This window comes from Musca autumnalis, unplaced genomic scaffold (genome assembly GCF_047663935.1).
Source record: "Musca autumnalis isolate F117 unplaced genomic scaffold, ASM4766393v1 scaffold_2, whole genome shotgun sequence".
NCBI classification, from domain to species: domain Eukaryota; kingdom Metazoa; phylum Arthropoda; class Insecta; order Diptera; family Muscidae; genus Musca; species Musca autumnalis.
In genome coordinates this window covers 88,399,604-88,427,477 of record NW_027411755.1, presented here as the reverse complement: position 1 = coordinate 88,427,477, position 27,874 = coordinate 88,399,604, and the positions used below count along the sequence as shown (strand labels likewise).

General features: G+C 35.7%; 1 protein-coding gene across 2 annotated transcripts in view; it reads right to left on the bottom strand.

Moving 5' to 3' along the window:
• Nlg2 (Neuroligin 2) overlaps positions 1 to 27,874 on the bottom strand; it is a 652,897-nt gene that overhangs the window by 96,135 nt on the left and 528,888 nt on the right. The window lies entirely within an intron of this gene.

The window sequence follows — 27,874 nt, the reverse complement described above, 5'->3', positions numbered from 1 at the left end:
GTACACATCGCCACCATTCCATTGAATATCATATCTATGTATTTGATTTTTATCAAACCCTCACAAATTGAGTTTAAATTGTGCTCTGAGTTTTACAGCCTGTTCATGTATGTCGACCGAAAGGTTTTTTGCGCTTCGGAAGTGGAAAAAAATCATTTTCTGTTCATGTAAACGCCTTCGAAACGAAAATCTATGCGACCGACAAACCATACGAAATAATACGTAAACGTACACTTTTCCATTAAATTTGGGTTTATGTATTTCGAAACGACTGTCTATTATTGAAAGAGAATGTCAAAATCACTCACTTGCTTTGTAGCTGCCGAGTAGAACGTAAACTCGCGAATAACACCGAAAATCTTAAAACAAATTTATTAGAGTTGGGCAATATAGTTCCTGGAGCGGATCGATCTTTCTAGTTCCTTTTGCCAAAGAGAACTAGTTCCTTAATATAGTTCCATAGTTCCAAATAGTTCCGAGAGCGATATAGTTCAATGAATCTTTCTCTTTCATCGTTCTTTCTATTTACTTCGTTCCAAATAGTTCCGAGATCGATATAGTTCAATGCATCTTCCTCGTTCCTCGTTCTTTTTATTTCCTTCATTCCAAATAGTTCCGAGAATGAAGTAGCTTAGCGAATCTTTCTCTTTCTTTTTGTTTTAATCTTTTGGTGGATGAATTGACATAAAAATAAATAAATAAATTGCAGCAATGTAACGAGGATGTGATTTACTTCTATTTAACAATGTGGCCGCATCTGAATGATGAAGAACCCGAACGTGAAAGATCGAAGAAAGAAAATGAATTATATAAATGAAAGGAGTTATATGCACGACTGGAACTATATGAACTAAAGGAACTATATAAATGAAAGAGACGGATATAGTTCCAATAGTTCCTTGTCCGGAATAGTTCTTTGGAACTAGTTCGTTCCGGAACTACACAACTCTAAAATTTATGCAACACATTCTTGAAACAAAATAAAAATTTTATAGACACGTTTTAATGGCGCTTTCATTCATTATTTTGAAGAAATCAATAAAATAAATTAATTCAAAATACCGACACATTTTATTTTTCAAACAAAACAAATCACACATATTCCAATGTTTGTATGTACAGTATAGTCTCGATAATCCGGACACTCGTTAATCCGGACAACGAGGTAATCCGGACACTAGAATTTTTTACATTGTAGACTCGGTAATCCGGACATCTCATATTTTTCGTACCTCGATAATCCGGACATCAATATTTTTTCCTATCTTGAACACTAAATTCTTATTTATTTCATTGGCGTTTTCGTTCGTTCTATACTGTATATGTGGATTTTGTTTTCATTTCTCATTTGTCTCTCATTTATAGAACATAGTTGTGCAAATGTACATTCAAATTAGTAGTAATTCGCATAGGATACGTAACGGCAGTCGCACGATAGTTTGCGAAATACATGAACGCATTTTTAGACGGAAGTGAGTGACTGCTTTCCTTTCGTACAGGTTTCCGTGCGACGCACAATGGTTCAGGAATCGATTTTCCTGGCCAAAAATAAAAATTTTGTTTTGTCAAAGATATTTAATTTCTATATGGGATTCGATAGTAAACATATTGAAACTAAGGAAACCAAAAAATTAGGCCCAAATATTGGAAGGTGTGGGCGTGGCGTGCTCCTAAAGACGAGCATTTTCCCCATTTTTGGGAAATACGTCATTTTTGCAAATTTCTGGACAAAGACGAAGTTATTTCTCTGAAACTATAACAGTTGTTCATTCATGTTCATTGTTTTTTTGTAAGGTAGGTAGGATTGTGGCCTTTAAAAATCGTTTTAGTAAATTACCGTAGCGTTTACACAACATGATCTATTTTATTTTTCCTCGGGTACTAAATTTTACGAAATTCCAAATTTAGTGGACTAAAACTTTTGTGGAACAACATGGAACAAAGTTCTGTTTTCACAGAAAGATGCCCGAAGGTCTCCTCTTCCAGCCTATATATACTTTTGTACCCGTCCCGTTCCGTCCGTTTAACACTTTTTTCAATTTATTGAAATTACATGGGTAAAAATGTGTGTTTTTCTATACTGTTTCCATATGAATTACAGTTTTTTGACACAAATTACAACTTTTTTGAGTATATGAGTTTTTATACGAGTTATATAAGTTTTATTAAAACCCAAGGAGAATTTTTTTAATTTTTGAAAAAATTTAAATTTTTTTTGTAAAATTTTTTTTTTAAAATTGTTGAAAATATTTTTTTTCGAAATTTTTTCGATTTTTTTTAGTTTTTTTTGTAATTATTTTGTTTATTTGTTGGTGTTTGACCATCTTTAATACATAGGAAGATATAAAACCACAAAAACACTCATATTTTGATGAACAATAGTTAAAAAACTCAAAAGTTTAACTTTGACCTTGAATTTCTCTACAACTACCAGACCGAACTTGACCGCTTATAACACTGTGAACCGAAATTTTGGGGGGTGGAAAATTCCTATTGGAGATGAAAGCCCTTGGTGAGAATATACAGAACCCCGAAGGACAGATTCGCCGTGAGTCGAACTTTCGCGATATGGCGTGATGAAGTTTTTGCTAGAGACCCTGTAAGCCATCAGGAATTAGCGTTATATCTTTGTTCACTGTTGCTTTAGCTTATATTTAAAATGACATGTCTTCAGTCAAATCGAATGAGGATTATTTTCGTAGAGCACTTCGACCTTCTAACTCGCTTCCTTCAATGTCCTTTTCGTCCTTTATTTTAAGAGCCGCTATAAAAGTACCACAAGATGACGTTTTTCAGCTTCGAAATGTTCTGCAAAAATGTCGGCCAGAAAATTTTAGGTACGGCCCTCATTGACAACAAATCGATTTTGTCGCGTTTTCGTGGTCGTTTTGTGCATTTACCCTTGTTTGCTCAGAAAAAAAACTGTGTTTTGTGTTTTTGTATGTTTTGTAACGAATATACAAAAAACAAAATATAGTCTTTTTCTGAACAAAAACAGGGTAAATGTGCAAAACGGCCACGAAAACGCTACAAAATCAATTTGTTGTCAATGAGAGCCGTACCTAAAATTTTCTGGCCGACATTTTTGCAGAACATTTCGAAGCTGAAAAACGTCATCTTGTGGTACTTTTATAGCGGCTCTTAAAATAAAGGACGAAAAGGACATTGAAGGAAGCGAGTTAGAAGGTCGAAGTGCTCTACGAAAATAATCCTCATTCGATTTGACTGAAGACATGTCTTCTTAAATATAAGCTAAAGCAACAGTGAACAAAGATATAACGCTAATTCCTGATGGCTTACAGGGTCTCTAGCAAAACTTCATCACGCCATATCGCGAAAATTCGACTCACGGCGAATCTGTCCTTCGGGGTTCTGTATATACTCACCAAGGGCTTTCATCTCCAATAGGAATTTTCCACCCCCCAGACTTTGAGCTCCATTTTGTTGCACAGTGTAATTTGTCTGAAAGCTGTATTATCTGTCTAACAAAAAAAGAATTATGAATATATCTCTATCCGTTCAAAAGTTACAAAATTTTGACCAGGAAAAAACGATTCTGAACCACTGTGCGACGCACGTTGGGGCAAGATTGAAAAAAACGGGTCTTAACGAGTACAAAATTCTACCTCACTAGCCAAAATAGCAAAGTCGTATGTTGTTTACTTTTCGTGTAGCACAGTGTTAATGTTGAACATATTTTTAAAATTTAAGAAACAGGTGAAAAGTATTTAATTTTGCTGCTATTAAATCGCCATAACGTAGTTTTTGCTACATAAACTTGGCATTTTCAAAATAGATATTTCAAGCAGAGGTAATTCTTAATATTTTAGGAAAAAATTGTACTGAAAAAGTCTTACAGAAATGTGTTTAAAAAATTCGTCAAAACATGTCCAGATTTTGCATAATTTTGAAATGTATTGGAGTATAACAAAAAAGAGTGTCGAGAAGGTCGTGAGAATTTTTTTTGTATTTTTCTCTTGATTGTTGTCTTTGATATTGCGCAAACAAAACTTGTGTCTTGCTTGCTCATTTTGAGTTATGTCAAAATGGTGGAAATAGCTGTGGGTCAAATGTTTGCATTTTGGGGTTTTTGTCTTCATTTTCCCTGTTACTGTTGTACAGTATGTCATGTTTTGGTTTAATGTCTGTGGTCACCCTACATAACACAACTTGTGCAGGTCTACCATTATGTTATAGTTACTATATATAATGATTTATATAAAATGATGGCGATGCACAAGCAAAAAAGCAAAAAATGGAGATTAATTAAAATAAATTAAATTCGGTTTTTGGTATAACTGTCGTTACATGGTAATATGGTACAAAATTGTAAGTCTTTAACCAAAATGTCAAGATCATATATTGTTTACTTCTAAAGTTACACTGTCATAAAGCTAAAGAATTTTTAATAATTTAAAGAGCATCATAAAAAATTAAATTAAATTTTGGTATATAAAGAGTAATATTTTTTTACGCATCAAAAGTGCCCCTTTTTGAATGGAATCGTCAACTTCAGTTAGGAATCTAAGTCTTAGAAAAACATATTTATGGCAAAAGAAGTTTAGAAGCATATTAAAAATTAATTTAAAATGTAGCCATTTTCCCTATTTTTGAAAAGTATTTAGAGTTAAAAAAGTAGCGGAATATTTTATATGGAGCTTATTCCAAAACGAGAATATATAGAGATGATGTTTGATAGAAATATTTTCAATCCCTTCAGTTTAGTTGCAATATATGCGAATAATATTCGAAAACTCCCAAATTTGACTGCACCTCTATATGGGACCTATACCAAAACATTGACCTATATTGACAAATTTTCACACTATGAATTCTTAGGCATTCAGAACTATAAATCCTAATTTACAGATAAATGTACTAAAAAATGTGGTCAAGACCCTCGAAATACATAAAATCGGGATATACCGTTGTATGGGAGCTACACTAAAATATTGACCTAACTTAATATTTTTTTGCCAAATATTAGCTTAACCAATAATTTATCATATTAGAAGATTTTGGATTCATCAAATAAGAAATGATGATTGATTGAAGTGTAAACATTCGAAAAATATTAACATTAGTTCACTCAAATGCTTCCCTGAATTAATCTCCGTTTTTTGCAATCTTGCCCCAATGTGCGACGTACATGAACAGGCAGTTAATCTTTTTTAAATTTTTTTATTTTGTCTTCAAAATTTTGATTTTAACTTCGAATTACACCGCGAGTTTTGAATATTTTCGAAAACAAATTGCACATCCACAGAATTTGACATGTTCATTCTTCGAATCAAATTAGAAAACTCATGTTAATAAAAGTGCAAAAATCGATTTTTTGCCTAAAAACCTGTCCAAATTACCTATAGTGCACCGTTGAAAAGTGCTTGATGTTGGTTAGCCGAGGAATCGAACCCACGATCTTCAGCCCGCAAGGCGGGTGTACATACCATTGCACCACGGTGGCAATGTCAGTAATATTGCCGAAGACATTATATAGCCAAAATGGAAGAATTCCAAGGAATTTTAACTCCAATATTTCCTCATGACGTATCTCATAGTATCTACTTACTAAATAAAAAATTGTTGCACTGTGTAATTGTAAATACAATTATAGTACCTTCAACATATGTTTTAAAATATGTATAAGTCTAATTTATTATTTTTCGCCTTAATTCTTCCTTTACATTACCATCAGTTCTTAGTTGTTTCCTATCCACCCTAATTAATTTATATATTTCTGTTCATGCTTTGCCTGCATGTATATAATAGCAAATATGTGAAATGATATTTTTCTCCATGACACATCGGTAAATGTGAGCGTAAGTAAATAAGTGTAGTATGTCACCAATCTCTCGAATAATACTGCTGATGCTGACTGTGACGTTTAACATCCTGGACAGTTGTTTAAACAACAGGATATTGAACTTTATTGTGTGTTATTCTTCCGCATGGCATAATCACTTAAGACGATAAAAAATGATTTAATTCTTGAAAAAAATGCGGAAAAAACAACATAACAGAGAAAGATAAAACGAATACATTCATACATCCTCATCTGCCACTGGTAGGAAAACAAGTCAGCAAACAAATGCGACGATATCTTCTTTTATTTTGCAGTAAATATGAAAATTCAGTATTTCCGTTTTGATTTCCATAAAAAACAGCTGAATCTTTGTTTTTTTCTTCCTTATTTCTTAAGAATTGTCAATTATTGTTTATTTTTGAATGGAAAGAAGAAATTTCAGATGGCACCATGACCGTTGATGTGATTGGCATTCATGAAATTTTAAATATCAATTGAATAACGTTTAACCAATTGATGAAATGAGAATGTGTATGTATGCATTTCAAACAGTAAATGGTATTCCATAAATTCGGATATTTTCTATATATTATCGAAAAGTGGTACGAAATATATTCGAATGATTGAAATTTTTCATTCACATTTTGAATAGATAGACAGTTTCAAAATAAGAACGACAATTAGTCGAATTTAGTCGTATATTAATGTATATTTCATATTTTTAAATTATTTTTTCTTTGTCGTGAAGTTTCACTCACTGGGGAAGCATTGTTTAATCTAGCATTACATCGTAAAGTTCAAAACATCTCCACCACAAATTGGTCTGTAAATTGACATTTGGAGATCACAGTAGTCAGAAAATGTAACTACAAGAAATTGTTGTTAATTGTAACAGCTTATAATATTTTTGTTAGTTTATTTTACTGCTTAATCTGGCTCGGGGTCTATCTGTAGTTCTAGGAACGTTGGTGCTTCGATGGGTTGTAACCACAAAGCTACTGAATTTAATTGAGTTGGTCTAGCAAGGAAGTTCAAAAGGTGCAGTGTGTCCTGCGAACCTGTACCGCATGCTGGGCCGATGTTTTGCACCGTGTCATTAATTCGTGCACAATATGAATTTAGACGGGTGTACCATCCAGTGCGTGGGTCTGGCAAACTTACTCTGGTTTGTCGGAGCAGCTGAAGCTCTTCACCTGCGGTAGATTTGGGATGTACTTCGAGGACCGCATTCAAACGAGTTGTTGGACCACTCTTTCTGGATCAGGAAGGTCCCTCCTGACTTGGGTGGGGGGTCCTATCCACCATATCGCCTATTTACTCAAAGAGTGGCATAACTCAAAAAATGCGTTTTCTGAGTTAGCAATTTCTATTTTTTCTACGACATTTACTTCATCTTGTGGCAAATTTTTCACGCCTATATCTCTAAAACTCAAAGAGTTACAACTGATTTACTACAAGTTTGGCATAATTCAACAAAAAAGTTTTTTTAGTTTATGAATAGACAGCAGAATTTTATGTAACCCCTATTTTTGGTCCGATTCATGTCAAATTTTGGGACTGGGCATATTTTTGACTTCTGATTAAATTGCAATCGAAACATATGACATATGCAAAATTATGCAAAATGCATAAATTTTTGCTTATGCAAAATTTATGCATTTTACATATTTTCCTATGCAACAAATCATTCAATAATACGTACAAAAATGTGTGTGTGTGTACAATTTTTCTGTTTAAAATTCTTTTCAGACAAGTCAATAAAATAGAGAAATGTATAACCACAGCCACAACCTTCAAAATACCGAAAATCGGGAGGTATCGTCCTATGGGGGCTATCTGAAGCCTGAACTTAAAACCGACAAATTTTAGGTGGAAAGTTTTTTACACCCAAGGAAGACTTAATACCAAATTTCAGCCATTTCGGAGGTATATTGAGGGCACAACCTTCAAAATACCAGAAATCCGGAGGTACTGTTCTATGGGGGCTATATGAAGACGTGGACCTATACCGACAAATTTCAGGTGGAAAATTTTATACTCACAGCGAAGACAAAATGCCAAATTTCAGTCATTTCGGTGGGATATTGAGGCCACAACCTTCAAAATACCGAAAATCGGGAGGTCCCATTCTATGGGGGCTATATGAAGGCGTGGACCTATGCCGACAAATTTCAGGTGGAGTGTTTCATACCCCCAACAAAGACTAAATACCAATTTTCAATCATTTCGGTGGGATATTGAGGCTACAACATTCAAAATACCGAATATCGGTAGGTACCGTTCTATGGGGGCTATATGAAGACGTGGACTTATGCGGACAGATTTCAGTTGAAAAGTTGCATACCCCTTACGAAGACTTAATACCAAATTTCAGCCATTTCGGTGGGATATTTAAACCACAAATCCTTGAATATATTTCTGCATATGGTTTTGCATATGCTCATTATATGCAGATATGTAAAAATATGTCAAAATATGCACGATATGCAGAATATGCAAAATATTCAAAAATTTCTGGGCCTAATTCGTTTAATTTTGTAATAAAACGAGTTTCTGTCTAATCAGATTTTCTCTACGACCATCCTAACCATATATGCATTTGCATAGGATTCCGCTGTCTATTTATGAAGCACTAAAACATTTCAAATAATGCTTGGTCTTGCACAGAAATTTAGCACTGATATCTGGCTAGCTCTTTACAAATAATGGTCCAAATAGTTATTTTATTTTTTGTGTTATAATCTTTCTAAGTTGAGAAGTCAAATTTCAATCGCCAACTTAAAACGCGTTTTTCTCGAAACTTGATTTTTGGAGATGTATCACTCTTTGAGTAAATAAGCGATATGGTGATTAGGATGACTCTCAAGTACTGCAACGAAAGAATGACATTGTGTTGCAATATTGGAAGAATCTTATCTCCTGTATGTAGATAGTCCACTGAAGACATGAGAAGATATCGCGTTGCACTTATATACGCGGCCATATTAGCGCTACATAGCCTATCGCAGGTCGACCTATAGCGTTATATGTGGTCAACAAAATTTCTTTGTCTGCTCCCTGAATTCTGCTATAATCGACCATGATATTCAGCTCAGTGTTCACCTACGTGGGGAACAGAGTGGCCGCAGATTTTGTGGCGGATATTTCCATATTCCTCGCCTGAAAAAAGGTTTTAAGAACAATAAAACAGGAGTTCAGCTTTTCAAAAATGACAGCCTCTATATAGCCTACTTATAAGGCTTTATAGACGCCTATAAAGACGTCTTTAAAGGCGTATATAAAGACGTCTTTAAAGGCGTCTATAAAGACTACTTTATAGGCGTCTATAAAGACTACTTTATAGGCGTCTATAAAGACTACTTTATAGGCGTCTATAAAGACTACTTTATAGGCGTCATTACAGACTACCTTATAGGCGTCTATAAAGACTACTTTATAGGCGTCTATAAAGACTACTTTATGGGCGTCTATGAAGACTACTTTATAGGCGTCTATAAAGCCTACTTTACTCTGGATAGATATTTTTGATGCTGGGGAGAAGTCAAACCTCAAGACTTTTTGCTACGGGCGACAATACAGACCTATCTCCAATGTAACAACTCTTCATATGATTAAGCCACTTTTTCAGCTTAAGCTCACAGATCAGCCTATTAACTTCAAGTGTCAGCTCACTCAATCTGGGGCCATTGGGGTTGGTTCGAAGACCAAATTTCCGCCACCTCTGCTTGGAAATGGTTGTACAGATCTCTGAAGCGGTAATTAGCTTACCCAGGATTGATGAAATTGCGGCGTTCAGAGATGATGAAATCGGGCGGTCTGCTGATGTGCACAATTATGGTCTGATCCAAGAAAAACGACGGGTTACCAGATTGTAACTTGCAAACTGTACTACTGTTGGGGGCGTTCTCACAGCCAGCATTGGACATTGCCAAGAACCGAATGCTACAACTCAAGATGAGCACTGAAGTTCCCGAAGACCAGTCGGTTATGACCTTCCAAAAGCGGGCTAATGTTGGGCCTATGATCCGAAATACAGCTGTTTACCAGTGGGAGGTGTACGTTAGTCAACTCTACCTAAACAGTTCCAGACCATACTGCTACCCACATACATTCTATGTTTGAGAGATTAGAGCCATGTTTAAGCGAGATAGGTCTGTATTGAACAGACTGATGCAATGGGAGAGTCAATCGTCTACTTCTGGTGATGATATTCTTCTGACTCATAAACAGCGTTGCCGTTTTGGGTATTTTGGACCAAATTTGGTCCGAAAAATAAATAAATTTTTAAATTGGTCCGATGGGCAGCCCAAATCTATTTTGGTCCGTTTTCAGGCTAATAATTAAAAAAAGAAAAATTTATGAAATATCAAAAATTAGTCTTGCTGTGTTGCTTTAAATGTTTCCTTACTCCCGGTCCAAACTAGAGTGAAAATGTCATGAAATTATGCTTCCCTAGATTGAGTTCCTTAGTAGAGTAATATTATGAAATTTTTCAATAAAATCACTATAGAGTGGGCCCGGACTTATAAATTGTTCAATAGATAAATAGATCTGTTTCAGACACTTTGAAGTCAATTGAGCAATGTCTGTCCGTCCGTCGGTCAGTCTGCCTGGTGCGCACGATAACTCCCAAACGAAGCAACTGATCAGGTCAAAAATTTGGTATTTGCAATATTTTACCCAAACTTTGTTTAAATTCTGTCCAAAAAACTCAAAAATTCCTATAAACGTCAGATGTGTTGTGATTGCTTCTTTTCTTTAGGTCCGAGGCTGAGGGTATATTTCTGTGGGCACAGCTGACTGATACTTTCTTTTTATATATGAACAAAGTAATTGTTTTGCATACAGTTAGGATGGTTCTTAGCATCCAAAACATTATTTGTTCGGATGAATGCCTTACAGACACGATTTTTGACCGATCCTTACATAAAGGCCTACTGGAAATTGGCTTAAACTGGGCTTTAGGATCTAAATATATTGTTCGAGGTAGCAGCTAGAGTGTTCAGCAACTCTAATCCCAAAGATTTTGCCTATAAAAACCATTGAATTGCCCCAAAAAGTGCTAAATGTATGGTAAAAATTGCCGTAAGGACAATAGCCTGCCACCAAAAGATTTTTGCTTTCAAACGACCTTCAAATCTAATGGACTCACTAATATCAACTAAAATATTTTGGTCCTAAATTCAACTAAAAGTACTTTTTGTGTTTTTTCTTTCCCACTCCTATTTTCGAACAAAAAAAATTTAAGACGATTTATTATGTTGGTGTAAACAATTCATAATTGAAATTTCAACATTTCTGTTAACGAATTAACTGTTGGGATGTCAGCAATGTTAAATAAGTACAAAAAGGGTCAATATGGACAATATTAACCATGTTTATTTGACTATTACATATGGGCACTCCTATTATTTAGAACGCAACTGTATGTTTTGTTTGAATTTTAAAAGTTGGGCCATTTTGGTCCGTTTTTAAGGGAATTTTGGTCTCAAAACTAAAATCCACTGATCATAAAATCCACTGGTTTCTAGATCTTATTTCGAAATCGGGCGCATTTCAGGGATTGGAACAGCATTAGCTGTTGTAAGTGCTGCGTGTGCAGCTGCTGGTGGTTTGACTGCAGGGAATATCGTATTCTGATGACGACGACATACTGGAGGCTTTGCTCATGCAGAAACATAGTCCCTGTCATACTCCCATACATGGACGAGTCCAGAGCAACCACTGAAATGGATCTACTGCGGACATCTCTTCCATGCGGATGTAACAAACCGAACACTTCCATAAATATCGTTTGAAGCACCACGGTAGTATTTATTCACAATTTCTTGGCACCAATCGACAAGAGCCTTTTTTGAGCGATTGTGAAATTGTGCTAGATCAAAGGAGAAACCTCCTTATCTGCGTCCAAATGTTCATGCAATATCAAATGTTAGTTGGTGGAAGAAATGCTCAATGGCGCCCATATTTTAGGGTATATAACATGGATATCTTGGGTGCCTCCGTGGTGCAATGGTATGCACACCCGCCTTGCACGATGAAGGTCGTGGGTTCGATTCCCCGGCCAGTCAACATAAAACACTTTTCAACGGTGGCAAAAAACTCCTTAGTAATGTTGGCGACATTTCCTGAGTATTTCAGCCAGGTAAAACTTCTCTACAAGTGGTGTCTTAGACACGCCGTTCAGACTCGGCGATAAACAGTAGGTCCCATATCATTGAGCTAATATGAATCGGGTGCACTCATTGATATAAGAAAAGTCTCCCTTGTCCCTTCTGGGATGTTTGTGGAACAATTATAAACATGGATATCTTGCATTGCATTGATCGATGCACTCGTGATTATCCACATCGTGATTATTAACGTCGAAAGTTGTGAAAAATTATCGGACGGAAATGTTCACAAGTAAATTCCATTTGTGTTTGCAAAGTGTCTTTTTTCAAGTCACTGTAAAGTACATAACACGTGATCGTGTGTCAAACTATCCTTAGTACGTTTAGGCTGAAACTGTCAAACTTTCCAAAAAAGTGTCAAATGGCGTCTGCCAACACTAAGTGTTGCCTAGGCCAGAAACTTTTCTAGTTGCCTGGTACCTTTTTCAACTAATTGGCTGTAAATTTGCATTGAGAGTTCTGAGTTCTCTCTTGCAGTATATAACCAACAATGTTTCTAGTTTGTGTAATATAAAGATAACCTTTCGATTTCACTTATTTTGAATTTTACAGCAGCGCCAAGCACTATTAGCTTACTTTTGCACCTAACTATAACTAAATAAGTTTTAAACCTTTATATATGTATGTAAACAACGATTATTTAGTTCATCTCAAAATATTATTACAGAATTCCCCATTGTTTTGCATTAAATTCAAAGTACATTCATCCATCCATATTCCCATTCCCTATACTGTTTACACAACAATTCATCTTTGATATATTTACCACAACATGTGTTCATAAGAGACTAAATATCTTGTTTATGCTGTAGCATTTTTTTTTTTTGAAGTCATCTAAGCGATACCAGTAATTTAGGATTTGACAAGTCATCTCTAATCATGGATAGACTCAATTCTAACACACAAGCGTACAGTATTTGACATCAACAACACATCGTGCTGCCTGCTTACGTTTAACCTCGAACAAATTGGAAACCGAACTAGGTATATACCTATATTCCTATACATACATACATACTTATTTATGTTTGTTGTTTGGTATGTCGGCTTCAGTAGTTTATTTGAATGCCTCTCTTAGTGATGTTCATGTTGTTTTTACCGGAATTAAAAATCCAATACCCTCATTCAATTGAAACAACTTAATTCCATGTGGAGTGTAGGCTTAATGGAGATTTAAATGTTCATTATGTGTACCACAGAAAGTTACCGTATATTTGCAGATAAATTGTAAAGTGAAATGTTGTTTTCGTTCTGTATAATTACCGGTAATATAAACAAGAGTTCAACAGCCTTTATTTGTAACAGAAGGCGAACTAAAAAAAGAAATCCAAACATTTTAACGAAAAAAAGATAAAACACTTTGGGTTGTCATCGTAGGTTAAATAAATACATCCTTTTACACACCATTAAACTTGTTTAATTAAACAAAGTTTTGGTCTATCATCCTTAGCATAATTGCGATAAAATGCGTTTAACAATTTGTGTTTACAACATAAACAATGATGACTTAATTTGACAAGTGCTTTGTCAGGTTAGAACGCAAATGATTTTAAAGTTCGATACATTTTGATAGAATTTTACCAATGCCTTACGCTGTTGGTCCTCGTCGAGAAATATGAAGCCCCACCAACTAATCTCAGAATACAACTTTGAATGGATATGTACGTAATAGCGATTCCACGAAAGCAGTAAGCCGCCTAAAGAATATGGAGGCAGTAGTAGCCAATAAATGAAAGTACCTATCGATAGGTTTATGTATCAGTTAGTTGGCTCCATCTGACTATAGTTACGCAAATCCAGTGAGACAATACACCATATCCTGACAATCCCGCGGCAGCGGATTCTTTCGTACTGGATTGACGCGCAGCCACACACCCGTGTTCCGGCCAGTGACTGCCACCTCAGTGTACACATGTTTGTATTTATATCGTTTGTCTGTGTTGGAAGCAGCATAACACGGAATACCTGCTTCGGATTCTTTTGGTCCCTGACGGGACATAAGAAACCCCAGGATCAATTTACAGGCGCTCGGTTTGTCACATCAGCATCCACCAAACTCAAACTTCGAGGAAACATAATAGATGTCGGGAGTGGGTGAATCTCAGGGGTTGCTCTGAGCTCGTCCGTGCCCCGTATTCCCCCAACATCAGCCGCACACGCAGCACTTAACTCTAGCCGTTGCTGTTTCCTGAAAATGTATCCTTTTTACAATTAAATTGCAATGGATTTGATGAGTCGAACGAATATCATGGTGGCGGCGGTACACGAAACCAAGCTTAACAACAACATATTGAGGAAGGGTCCCACTAGAAGTGGAGGATAGCTTTCTTTTTGCACCAGTCTGTTCAATACAGACCTATCTCGCTTGATGTTCTGATGTTCGGGTAGAAGAAAGGACGTTCCGAGACATTATCACTGCTGCGGCTACTCCCCATATATCTGCAGTTCGAATGCCCGCAGTGAGACCAAACTTCCCAGCAGAGGCGACGGTATTAGTAAATGAGCGTGATGAGCTTTGTCGTGCCATCCCTAGTTACCCCAGAGTCAGGGAGCTGACACTGGAAGTTAATAGGTTGGTCGGTGAGCATAAGCAAAACAAGAGTTGCAACAAATTATCTGAAGAGTTGCAACATTGGAGCCGGAATAAGGAAGATAGGACCTCAGTCATGTTTGGCAACGTTACACTGACTGATGCGAAGATGTGCGCAAGTTATTTCAATCGACAGTTTGTCGAGCATCCTTGGGGTGACAGGGCAAAGACAATAGTACATTAGATCTCTTCCTGTCGAGGATGAACCACCACAAATTACAATGGATGATGTTGCGAATATCATCACGAACGCTAAATCAACCAAATCAACCCTGATGGAATCTCCATTGGAATGCTGAAACAGCTGGATGTGCCGGAAGTTGAGTATCTCTCTAAAAATCTCAACCTTTCGCTAGTCACCCATATTGTTTCCGAAATCTGGAAAATGGGCAGGGTGGTCCCGCTACTGAAGCCAGGCAAGGATGCCAGCAAAGGCGAATCGTAAAGACCGATGTTGGTTTTGTTGCAAAGACTCTTTAGGGTTTAACCCTCTTCTGACGGTGTTCGGAAATAGCAATCCATTTGCCGATCATCAGCATGGGTACCCTAAGCAGTATTGCATAGCGCTTCACGCCATCTCCACACATATTAGTCGAAGAGTCAGCCATAGCAAGCCATGTGATAAAACAGCGATGGTGACGCTTGACTTATCAATAGCGCTTTGATACTGTCAAACAATCACTCTACACTGTTTGACTGGAACGGTTTAACCTTAACTTCTCCTGTATTCCGCCCCCTCCAGGCGGATAGCGGGACCTTCCCTGACATAATTTGTGAAAGACTGAACTTATATTTGACTGATATTGCCATCTTTTTCCACGAGAGGAATATGGAAATATCCGCCACTTAATCTACGGCTAATCTGTTCAATTCATAAACGGCAGAGGTGAGAACGGAGTTGAATGTCATGTCGATGGTAGCAGAATTTCGACCACAAACAATATGAACATTCTGTCACATTCGACAGCATGTTCATATCGTCCGCGCAAACCAAGTCCCTAGCCGGCAGCTCTTGGGGTGCAGGCAAAGAAACCTTGTTTACCACATATAAAGCGATAGGTCGGCCTGTGGTAAGCTATGCGGCGCTAGTTTGGTCCGCGAATATAGTGCAACACGATGGAACAATATTCAAACCTGTCAAAAGAGAGGTCCAACGTTATAAGAGATCAACATGCCTATCAAGCAGGTTTGAATAACATTCACACGGATGGAGTCACACCCAGCAAAAAAAACCTCGCAAAATAATTGGTTTTGTAAGCGATTTTTGGCAGCCGTAACTACTTACAAAATCCCCTACTAACCCATTATTTTAACAAGGGCATGTCGGCCTGAATTACTAGTTATCTATGACCACAAGTATATCTAGTTAGTCTATGGCCACTGGATTTTAAAAAATAATCTATAAGATAAAAAAACATTTTTTTAATTATAGAACCAGTTTATGTAGAATTTATTTTCAATTTCAACACACTTCATATTTTTATTTTATTTAGCTCTTTGTTGGGTTTGAACACACGAACTTCTGCTTTGTAGTCGAACACACTACATACTAGGGCCACGCACATGAACATTAAGGGTAGTTTGAAAGCGTACATGTGCACCACCAACTGTTTTTTGTTTTTTTTTTTTCAACAAAAAATACCCGGCTGGCGGTGAGCGTTGAACACACAACCCTGTGATTTGTAGTCGGACACACACGTTCCGTGCCACCGTACTTATAACTTAGTAAGGAGTAATATAAGTAGTTATTTTTGTTTACATTACTTTGTTATGGTTTACATAATGACTAACGGATCCGATTTTTTTCTGGGCAGAAGCGACAATAGTTTTTGGCTCAACTACGCTCGGCTGCACCAGCGGTATAAATTCCTATAGGTCAAGGATAGATGACACCGTGCAAAACATCTGCCCAGCATGCAGCACAGGCCCGCACGACGCACTGCACCCTTTCAACTGCCCTGCCAAACCTACTCAACTAACTCCAGTAGATCTGTGGTTATATCCCACCGAAGTAGCCACGTTCTTAAAACTGAAGATAACCCCAGAACCAGATTAAACAGAAAAAAAAATTAACCTACACTCACAGAATAAAAACATTGTTATAACAGCAATATATATGGTAATATTCAAAAAAGTTTTACAATCGTTGAAGTTGAGGTTCACCATTTAATAAGTCGCGAACTGTTAATATATTTTATAAAATATGAATATATTTATATTAATTGAAGTGTTTTAGCCACGATCTCATAATATGGACCATAACAAATAATTTTCGTGGAAGCTGCGTTGGTGGTAATATAAAAAAATGGGAAAAATGTGTTGAAGTAAACAAGTTTTTTTGTGTTCTTTCTTGATTTCTGGCCAAACCACGCAAAACTCAAACCTGTGTTCAAAGAGAGAACTAAAGAATACCCCTTGGGGAACATGGTTCTTGTGTATGACTTTTCGATATATACACTGCATCCCCCTAAAATCGATGCTGACATTTTGAAGTTTTGATTTCAGTGTTTTTCGAATTTTTCTTATAATTAGATGGTGCAACTAGATAATAATCGAAACTAGTGTATAGGATTGTAGAACTCGCGATTCCACGTCGTTCGATGTATATCTCATGAGTGTGCTCCGTACAGCTTCCTAGTAATAGGAGCCCAAAGACGAAAATTTGGTGCGTAAATTTTTTGAAAAAACCTATTTTTTAGCTTTAAAATTTACAACTGTCGTAACCCCGCGTGATTTTAGTTTTTTTACGTGCCGGATCTAATAAGCCCTTCCGCGTTCGAATCCATCCACTAAAACGCCGGATATAGATACCCTGAAAGTAGGAAAATCTGCAAAAATATATTTTGACAATTCCGCGAATTGAACCGCGATTTTCTTTGATTATTTTTACAGAAATGTAATCCTTTATACGCGATTATAATATTTGCCAAAAAGGTGTGTCACAAATTACAAAGATTCGGGAGTAATATCTCTATTTATCCCAAAATAGAATGTGGTGGCGCATCCGCAGTTCTTGGTGAATCTGTCTCAAATAATTTATATTGACGTATTTTTAATAGGCGGCCATTGAAATCGGATGCACCTTATAATCATATGCACATCGCGTAATTTTTGCCCACTTGAAGGTTTTTTGAATAGTAAGATGCAACTGATGGCACACTTTGGCCGCTGAATGAAACATGGGAAAATCCATGCATATTGATAGACATGGACTCCCTGTATCCGAAAAGCACGTGCACCTCAACTGATTTAAACGGATTCGCGAATTATACGGTTTTTAAATTCTATGTTTTTTCTTTGATTGTAATTTCAATATTACTCTCTACTTCTTATTTCTGTTGCTTATCACAGGAAGCAAATATACTTTCACGATGACTAATTACTTTTCTTGTAGAAGTTTAAGCAAAATACTTCAGGATTTGTATGGAAATTTAGCGAAATAATAGAATAACTCCCAACATTTTTTTTTTTCAAATTTTTCGTATTTAACCAAAAAATATATTTTTGAACTAATTCCCAACAATAAGTTTCCGTTCTTTGTTGTTGCTGTAATATGCAAGTTATAAACACGATCTTTATAATTTTGGTCTCACATTTTTCTACGCGTTGTCTAGATTATGTACGTTTAAATTATTTGTTTAGAGATTTTTATGGACTCTGAGTTAGAGTAAATAAAATTTACTCCATGATTTGTTCATTATTTGTTGATTTTCCGCGAAAATAAAAATAAATTTAACAACTATTTTAGCATCTACGCATAGATATCAAATACTGTTAACGATTCATATATACATGTTCTTATTACAACACAATAGGAATTTTCAAATATTTATACCCTATACCACAATGTGGAAAAGGGTATTATAAGTTTGTTTTGGTAAAAATTCATGTAACACCGCGAAATATTCGTCGGAGACCCCCAATGTGGTATACCAATCTTCATATCTCGACGAGATAAAGCGATTTTGAGATGTGTGTCTGTCCGTCCGTCCGTCCGTCTGTCCATTATAAATTGTAAACACGCTCCAGGCCGCAATTATGGACCGATCGTCACGAAATTTTGTATGGAGGTCGGGTTCAGATCAGAATAGATCCCTATTCTTATTTGTGATGATCGTAAAATATTTAGCGGGTGAAATGGACCAAAAACATAATATTTATCCAATTATCTAGCGGCTCTGTAGGTCTCAATAATAGTCCGAATAACGCGTAATTTTAAATAAGGTAAGAGTATATCACAAAGGAGAAGCTTGCAATTTGAGATGGCGATCGGATAATATTTAGAGGGTTAAATGGACCAAAACTTTTGTGTGAAAATTGTGAAAATTTTTAATATACAGCTTATATCTTAATTCCTGGAAGTGACATTCCGGACAAGTGATATATACTTGAAAGTGGAACGCTTGACCTTTCAATTGATGCCAATTATGTTGGTGTGCATGATCAGATAACAGAGTTACAGCCTAATATACTCCGTTATTTGTTTGTAGTGTAATAATAAACTCGCTAGAAGTCCCAATTATACATCAATAGTCACGAAATTTTGCACCGGGTAAGAGTTTAGGTCGAAAAAGATGCCTACAATTTTGAATGATGATCTGATATTCTTTAGCGGGTGAACCACTACTTTTGTATGAAAAATATAAAAATTTTATTTTTGGTCGATATTTTAATTCCTTGAGGACATATATATTTCGCAAAGTAGCCTACATATGTGAAAAAACTACTGACCTTTACTCTGATGTAAATTGCAATAAAGTGTTTGCTAGATAACGGGCCTACTGCCTAATAAAAAAGTTTATGTAACATCATGAAATATTCGTCCTAGACCCCTTATTTGGTATGCCAAAATTCATATCTCGACGAGATAAAGCGATTTAGCGATGTGTGTCCGTCCATTAAAAATTGTAAACAAGCTTAAGGCCGCAATTATGGACCGATTGTAATGAATTTTTTAAGGAGGTTGGGTTCGGACCGGAATAGAAATGATTAGTTTTTGCTGATGATCGTGCAATGTTCAGGGAATGAAATGGACCAAAAACAAAATTTTGACCAATTTTATAGCGGCTCTGTAGGTTAAAATAATAACCCGCAAAATTTTAAGATCAGATAATACTTAGCGGGTTAAATGGACTGAAACTTTTGTGTGAAATTGGTAAAAAGTTCAATAATTTCAAAAATTTTCCTTTTCTGCTACAAAAATGTCTTTGTCATGCTAGAGAAGTTTTTGGTTTTGGTCATAAGTATTATACATTACATCTCTGATATTTGATAATTAAATTTTCACAATCATTGATAAGAAGTTCCGTGGAGAGCGATTGTCCAGGGATAGTGGTATAGGGTATTCCATGGTCGGCTCCGTCCGACTATAGACATTTCTTACTTGTTTTTCTTTATAAGAGATTAAAACCCTCCATAACTTTTGAGTGCAGCATCCAATTTTGTGAACGCGAACAGATTTGATACCACGATTTTTTCGTAACCCATGTACCAAAAATGGCGGATGTGCTCGCCAAAAAATATTTAATTTTTTTTCTATGGAATTTTAAAGGAAATTTGAAAATTACCATATCCTAAACAATAACTATATCCAAAGGAATATGAAAACAATCCATCGAAAACAAGATTGTATATGAAGTAATTATAAGGTTACATGAGAAGTAAATTGAAATACAAAAATACCGACAGACAACGATTTTGTCTTTTTCTTTGAAGCGCTATTAACAAAAAATAAAAACATAACTTTGAGATAGAAAAGAAATGTACAACTGACTAACGATGTGGTTAGCACTCTATCCTGAGTTAGACTACAACAATATTTTAGCCACCTTAGTGAAATTATTCAAGAAAACAAGTTAATTTTAGTATTTGAGGTATTAAAAATACAACAATGTTGTTAAAAGAATATAAATATGTTTAGTTTCACACATATATACAAAGCTATTTGTATGAACACATTGGGTCAGCCACATGGTACCGAAAACCCAATGCCAGCCACAATTTAATAAACATTGACGTGTCGAGCTATGGAGAAATCAAATGAAAAACGAAAACACACAAAGTCCAGATTTTAAAATCTGTATGGAATAACAACGACATGACAAACCAAGGATCTTGTGAAGAGACAAAAGATAAGCGATGCAGTCATTCTTTCAGCCACACAAACGAAACACTATAAAAATGCTGACAGCAACAACATAAAACGTAACGATTTAATTTAATAGTTTTAAAATCTGTTCGGAATAAAAAAGTTGTCGTTGCTACAAAAGAGAAACACCAACATCATCGTCACCCAAAACACCGACTATGCTGTGTCAAAATGGTAGACAGTGACATACAAACGAACAGATAGGTACGCAGGATTTCCACATGAAACGAAAATTACAACACAATTTCAAGGAAACGCCATACTGAGAACACCTGTTTTTTGTATATACTTTTATTAATAAAATTTCATATGCAAAAAAATTAAATTAAAATCTCAATATTTAAAAAAAGTTTTGGTAGACTGTTCTTAATATTTTTTTTTAAATATAAGTGAAGAGTTTTGGTATTCCTTTAATTATACATATATGTATGTATACCAAATTTATGAGCGACATAAAAACGTGAAAATGTTACTGCCTTTTGCCTATTAACCCATTTATCATCTCAATATTCATTGCTGGGACTAAGTTATCATGTTAAATGTAGAAAAGCAACAAAATCTAATAAATGCTTTATCACACTATTTAAAGTTAGATTTCTGTGATATATAAATGTTTCTACCGATTGTAACAGTAATGTCAAAGTTTATTTATTTATTTATGGTCCCACTGGCTATAGCTCAAAACTTGAGCATAATTTAATTAAGTGATATCACTTCGGTGAGATCAACATAGTTTAATTACAAAAAGAAAAAGAATACAATCGGAAAAACTTAGCAATACCTTCAAATTAAAAAAAATATGTTTTTTGTTTACAAACATTTATTTCATCGCAGCCCAGCAGAAATTTGTTAGGCACATATCATTACTTAATGCATTACAGAGAAATGAGAGCTCATTACTCTCCACATTATTAGGCAGTACATATATAATGGCTTACACATAACTATTTACTTTACTCATTACTAAGTAGTTACTAAGTAATGAGTACGGTGGTACAGAGCTTGTGTGTCCGACTACAAATCCTAGGGTTGTGGGTTCAAAGCTCGCCGTCGGCATAGGAGTCTTTAGTTAAAAAAATTAAGTAGAAATATTGATGTACATGCATGTGTTTAATCAATCCTAACTATTCGTACGAGTGTCCTTGTGTGTAGTGTGTTTGGCTGCAAATCAGAAGTTCGTGTGTTCAAAATTCTGGTTTCCTTCTTGAATCTTCTCAGAAATTGTTCAGGAGCAAAAAACATTCTGGCAACCAGTCTTGAATTCTTTTAAAATGAAATTCTCGCGCCGAATCCAAGGTCTATACATCTATTAAAAACTCTTAAGAACTCTTCTTTTAACAAAAATCCATAAACACAATTTTTCCCAGTCTACATTTTTTATACCCTCAGCTATAGAGGATATACCAAAATGTGCCTCATCGAAATAATGATATTAGGTCCCAGGCATGTTTGGACGAAATCCTTTTCAGGCAATTGGGAGTCGATTTAACCATGTCCATCCGTTTGCCTGTCTGGCTGGATCCCACGAAAACTCTCGAACGGATATACCGATTCTGTCCAAAATGTGGCTCTCATAATATTTCGCCCAAACTTAGATAAAGTTTGAGTACATCTCACACAAAATTTTATAACTTTCTGGGAAAATTGCAGATTAAGATCTGCTCTCGAATCGTTTTATTTTTTTTTTGCAACAGTTTGTTCTCTGGGCCCCTATTACAACGGTACAAGTTTCTTTTAAGGGGCAAGTCCATACCACCAAGTCTGGTGGTCGACTTGGTCGACTACTTAGTAATGAGTAAAGTGGTGGTGCGCACGGCAACTTTCGACCCCATACTGCGCTGGTCGAAACTTCGCATATCGTAATATGCCTGCGAATCTTATATAAAGCTCGAATATGGTGTTTATGGGTCACCTACTTTCGCTACCTTCCCCACAAAAGTTAAACAATTTTCTGTTTGTTTTGTTATAGTTGAAGATTCAATCGAAGTGAAATATCAATTGGCTTTTCAGTTTTTGAACAACTATCAACTATAACAAAACAAACAAAAAACAGCGAAGGCACGCGCAAAAGGGAATTTTTAAATTCCAACAACATACTCAAAGCTAGCTGTGTTGATGTCATTTCAACTTACAGAAATCGATGATTTCTTATGTAAATCGTGCTGTCAGCTTGCAAATATTTTGTTCCGGTGTTTTTTTTTTGGGAAAACCGACAAGTGAGCATTATTCTCATTAACATGACAATACTCGATGCTTAAAGAGTTCAGGTTTTCACTAGAAAAATCATCATTTCAAAAACTGAAAAGCCAATTGAAAATTCCCTTCGCCGGGATGAAATCATGATATTGGTAGCAATCAGTACATTTTACAAGCTGTCAGTGCGTTTTGTAAACATTAATCTCTGTAAAGAAAGTAATGATGAAGTTAAGCCAATGGGGAATAATCCAGACTTAAGCAATTAAAAAATTTTCGCTAAAATGATACTTCTTGAACGGAACAACGTTTTGGTTCAAACTTTGGGCTTATTAATATTTTGTACAAACTAAGTTTAAGCTCGAAAGGAGGTCATATTGGTTGCTTTTTAGGATAACTTCCTGGTAGAAGTTCAACATTTTTGTTTAAGTGCAGTTTAAGGTATGTTCAGGGATCTTTTGGAAAATTTTATGTTTTTCGTCTCAAGGCCATGTTTCCAGACATAATGGTCAAAATCCATATTTTGTCTGCGACTTCATACGTTTAAGAAGGACCACAAAATTTCTAAACCCCCATAAATACATAATTTTTGTGAAAGGATTTTGGTTATGTAGCCGGTATTCGATCTGTCCATACACGTAGAAAAATATATGTTAGAAATATTTTTAGATACAAACAAATATATGTTTGGGACTGGTTGCAAACAAATATATGTTTACAACATTTTGTAACATGTCTCAATTTTATTTGTTTGGGTTCCAGCAAATTTTTTATGTTAGAACATATTTTTTATGGTTGGAGAGAGGATTTTTGTTAAAGAGACTAACAGCAAGGCCCTCGCTTATTTTATAATAAAGAGCTAAAGCAAAGACGAGAGGGTAAAAAAGTTTGTTTTTGCTTTGGTGGTGTGTATGCGGCCAAACGCGTGTGTTTCGTGCTTTGTTGTTGTTACGATTTTTTTCACAAGCAGACTTTTTTCTGTAAATCACCAACCTAGCAAGCGAAGAGGAAAAGAAAAAATGGTATGATTGATTTTTTTCTTCAGTTTCCTAAAGACAATCGTTGAGTAAAGACGGAAAAGTGAGTGAGTAAATCAGTGTTCTGCGTTTTCTTAAAGTCATGGTACTTTTTAGTAAAATAATTGCCCAATACATTTTATAATTTAAAGTTTTTTAATTGAATAAAAAATGAATGGAAATATTTTATTGGACAAGGAAGAAATCTCATTCAATATTTAATATGTACATATATTTGAAATATGGATTATATAATCATTTGATTCCAGATGCCGATTTTCCGTTGAAGATTCCAATTTTGAGGAGAATGTGTTTTATTTCACATCTAACGAGAAGGGTTTAACGATGTTTCTTTCTATATATTATAATTAATAGTTTTTATTTGTTTTTCTTTCTAATCGTTTGTTCTTTTGTTGGCACCCAAACATATATTTGTTAGCAGAAACCAAACATACGTTATGTTTGGAACTGTTGCAATCATACATATATGTGTTTGCTGCAAAATATGTTTGGGCATAAGTTAGAGAGGTCTTTTTTTCTTCGTGTATCTGAGGGTGGGCTGAGGGTATAGCCGACTGATACTTTTGTACTTGTTGAGATCTTGAGGAACAAGTATCACTTTCCGGTGAGTTGTTTTCTTCGTTTGTGTTTGCAACGTCCTTTATCGAAGAAGGAAAATATAAATTTCTAGAAATATGCATATATTGGAAATACTTCTTTGTTCCATAGTGACCTATTTTACCCAAAATATATTCATTTTCGTGGAACAAATAGGGGAAAAGTCAATAAAGTACAATATTGCAATACACGTGTGCTTTATAGGCATTTGATAGCGTCAGATGGGAAGAAACTTGTACCGCACTAAGGAAAAGGGATGTCGATTAAGAGCTTTTAATAAGAATAAAAATTTGTATAAAAACAGCAGTCAGAGTAAGCAAAAATAAAAAAAGAAAATCAAGAGAATTCTGCAACTATACCGGTGTAAAACAAGGCGACATATTGAGCCCATTCCTCTTCATCACACGTATGGACGACATTCTTAAAGAATGCAAAAGTAAATTTTAACCTTTACACATAGGACACTGGAGAATGAGCCCAGTCAGGATAACCACCCTTGCATACGCTGATCATCTTGTGCTTTTAGGAAGTTCCGAGAAAGATCTTCATGAAAAATTGAATATACTTAAGGGAGAATTGGACAGAAGAAGCCTGCGTATAAGTAAGTCTAAAACAAGACAACCACGAAGCCACTCAATAACGTTAGATCAAACAAACCTAAAACAAGTTCATGAGTTCAAATACATCAGCGTAATAATTAGCGTCGATGGAAAACCAGACAAAAATATCAACCAGAGAATAGCAGCCGCCGGAAAGTTATACAATGCAATAAATAAAAACTTCATAAAGAAAAGAGAAGTAACTGCGAAAACCAAACTCCCTGTGTACAAATCTACGTATGAGCCTACACCGGCCTATTCATGCGAGACTTGTGCACATACCAAAAGAAGGCAAAGTCGCATTCAAGCCTCAGAAATGCGGTGTCTAAGAAGCGTCGCCAATAAAACCAAGAGAGACAGAATACGAAACGAAACAATAAGTCTGGATATCAAGCCTCTGAATGACCGAATTGAAGAACAACAAGGAGGAAAAGCGTTAAGTTCGGTCGGGCCGAACTTTTTATACCCTCCACCACAAATTTCAGCCATTTCGGTGGATTAATGTGGCCACAACCTTCAAAATACCGAAAATCGGAAGGTACCGTTCTATCGGGCCAATATGATGGCGTGGACTTATACCTACAAATTTCTGGGAAAAAGTTTTATACCCCCAACGAAGACTAAATACCAAATTTCAGCCATTTCGGTGGATTAATGTGGCCACAACCTTCAAAATACCGAAAATCGGAAGGTACCGTTCTATGGGGGCTATATGATGGCGTGGACTTATACCTACAAATTTCTGGGGGAAAGTTTTATACCCCCAACAAAGACTAAATACCAAATTTCAGCCATCTCGGTGCGATAATTAGGCCAAAACCTTCAAAATACCGAAAATCGGGAGATATCGTTCTATGGGGGCTATATCAAAACGTGGACGTAAACACTTTACGGTGGAAATGTGTCTTAGCCTTTGGAAACACAAAATACAAAGTTACAACCGATTCTGTTGTCAAATAGGACTAATACATTCAAAATATATTAAAATGACGCGTACTTTATATGCGGCGTTATATGGGGGCTATACCAAAACGTGGACCTATATAAACCAACTTTGGTAGGAATATTTTTTGGCCTCTGGAGACACAAAATACCAATTTACAACCAATTCGGTGGTAAAATGGGACAAATATCTTAAAAATTCCTTAAAACGACGACGCGTCACGCGTCATTTTGTATGGGGGCTACACGAAAGCGTGGACCTACATAGACCGCTTTCAATACCAAAAGTCCTACGTAAATATAACATATTTTCCCAAAATTTCATCAACCTACGTCAATCCGTTCGGACGCTAGAGTGATTTCCACAGACGGACAGACGGACGGACATGGCTATATCGATGTAGAATTGCACGCTGATCAAGAATATATATACTTTGTGGGGTCTACAATGATTATTTCGAGTAGTTACAAACGTAGTCACAAACTTAATATACCCCCATCCTATGGTGGAGGGTATAAAAATTGAGATGAATTGGTCATGTAGTAAGGATACCAGCAGACAGACTTCCTCGACAAATTATGGAAGCTAGGTGCGAAGGTAGAGGCAAAAGACGGATGACATGGGAGGAATCACTATTTGTTCCATTTAGTAAAAGAAACGTATATCCGGAGAACGCAACAAATATGGCCAGAGATAGAGCCAGATGGAAACCCTTTTGCAAAACACCCCACACTGAAAGGTAGACGGGGTTGGATTAAGTAAGTAAGATATTCATTTTCAGGAAATCGCATTTCTCATACATTTTAGCAGAAAGAGTGCAGTAATTTTATTTCCTAACGACTTTATCTCAGAAACTTATTAGAAATAAATCAAAGTTGTAGCAAGAGACCACTAGGACTGAACAGAAATTATTTAATGAAAACTGGTTGATATGTTTTTGCAAATATTAGCCCTAATAAGGAATTTGTAATTTTTATTTATTTATACATTGAATTTTACCACGGATATAATGAATTACAAGTGAGCAATGGCTACAGTCGGATCTGGGTCGACTATGTGATACCCTACAAAAAACCCTGTGCATAAGTTTTTCACGGATGAAGAGTGATTTTATGGAGATACTAATGTTATCACAGCCAGAGTTGCTTAAGGTAAACTGTACCATAATTATTACAGCAGTACTACATATAATCTTTGGAAATTGTCAAAAAATGCGATTACAATAAATGTTCACAAGTGGTTTATTGGGATAGCCACCTTCTATATGTTTCATATTAAACCACAATCGACAATCTAATTCAGATTAAAAAAAAGTTCTGCTGGTCTTCATTGATCAGTAGTCTACATTAGCTTATAGAAGCAGAGATGTGTATTTGTCATTAAAATACAAATTTCAATATATTAAAATTGGGAGAGTTTCTTTGGCAATAATTCTTATAGTTGAATGTTAACGCCAACGCTCAGAGATCTACAGAAACAGAGATATCGTTCATGGAAATAAAAACAAACAAAGCTGGGATATCCGTCATTATAATTCAAATTAAAAAATTGGATGGATTTGTGACTATTGCGATATCTCTGTTACTGAGCCATCTACGCCAACATACTTTGCATAATTGTACAGGCGATATTTTCTTCTTCCATTGACAGGTTTTTCTTTTGGAATACCCCTAATAGAAGGGAGATATTTGATATAACACTACAATGTTGGCTTCTTCTACACACAATTTTTTGTCCATTCCGACCCCTGAATATTATCTAACCATAATCAACACTAAGTGACGATCCGAT